The 912-nt window shown below is 47.4% G+C and overlaps 1 non-coding gene across 1 annotated transcript; it reads left to right on the top strand.

Annotated features, from left to right (window-relative positions):
• The first annotated feature begins 568 nt into the window (after positions 1-568).
• Positions 569-702, top strand: LOC115069369. Its single transcript, XR_003848654.1, has one exon. It is a non-coding gene; the product is annotated as a small nucleolar RNA SNORA5 (small nucleolar RNA).
• Positions 703-912: the final 210 nt, after the last annotated feature.

Here is a 912-nt window from a genome sequence, read left to right as displayed (position 1 = left end):
TAGCCCACTGTAGGCAGTGCCACTTCTGGGTAGGTTGTTCTGTATTGTATAAGAAAGCAAGCTGAGTAGGGGCCAAGGGTGCAAGCCAGCAAGCAGCGTTCCTCCATGGCCTCTGCTCCAGCTCCTGCCTCCAGGTTCCCGCCCGGGGTTCCTGTGGTGGGCTCCCTGATGAACTGTGATCTGGGAGTTATAAGCCAAATAAACTCTTTCCTCCCTATGTTGGTATGGGTTGGAGTATTTTGTCATAGCAATTGAAGGCAAACTAGAATAGAAATTGATACCAGGAGCAGAATATTGCAGTGACAGACATGACCTTGGTGTTTTGCGGAGGATTGTGGAAGCTTTTGGAACTTTGGGCTGGAAAAGCCATTGAGTGCTTAGAGTTTGTTGCTGTAGAGCTTGAAAGGGTTATGCTGAAAGAGTTGTAGATGATGGAGGCCTGGCTTGTGAAGTTTCAAAGGGAAGTAGAGACTATCAGGGCTGTTTGTGTGATATCTTGAATTGAGAAGCTGTGGGTTATGGTTGGCTGGGGCTGAAGAGTCAGCTGTGATTAAGAAGAGACCAGAAGTGCAGCCATGTCAAGTTCAGTGCCTACCCTACTGATGGCAGGCACTGGCCCAAAAGGCTGCCGTAGAAATACTGTGACTCATGGGCCCTGTGCCCTTTGCCTGGACTCAGGGATAAATTAGGTCACAGATATCAAGAAAAAAAAAAAAAGAAAGAAAGAAAAAGAAAAAGGAGACCAGAACCACTGAAGTGAAACCTTTGCTTAACTGGGACAATTGATGATGGTTAGCTGGGGCTGAAACGTAGGCTGCAAGTAACAAGTGACCAGCATCATTGTGGTGAAATCTGGGAGGTATTTCCTCAGGGTCAGCGCATAGAAGCTGTGATACAGAAGGAACCCAAGCC

This window comes from Nannospalax galili, unplaced genomic scaffold (genome assembly GCF_000622305.1).
Source record: "Nannospalax galili isolate Female #2095 unplaced genomic scaffold, S.galili_v1.0 scaffold132, whole genome shotgun sequence".
Taxonomy (NCBI): domain Eukaryota; kingdom Metazoa; phylum Chordata; class Mammalia; order Rodentia; family Spalacidae; genus Nannospalax; species Nannospalax galili.
Note: the sequence above shows the minus strand (reverse complement) of the source record. Positions and strands in the feature narration are given on the sequence as shown.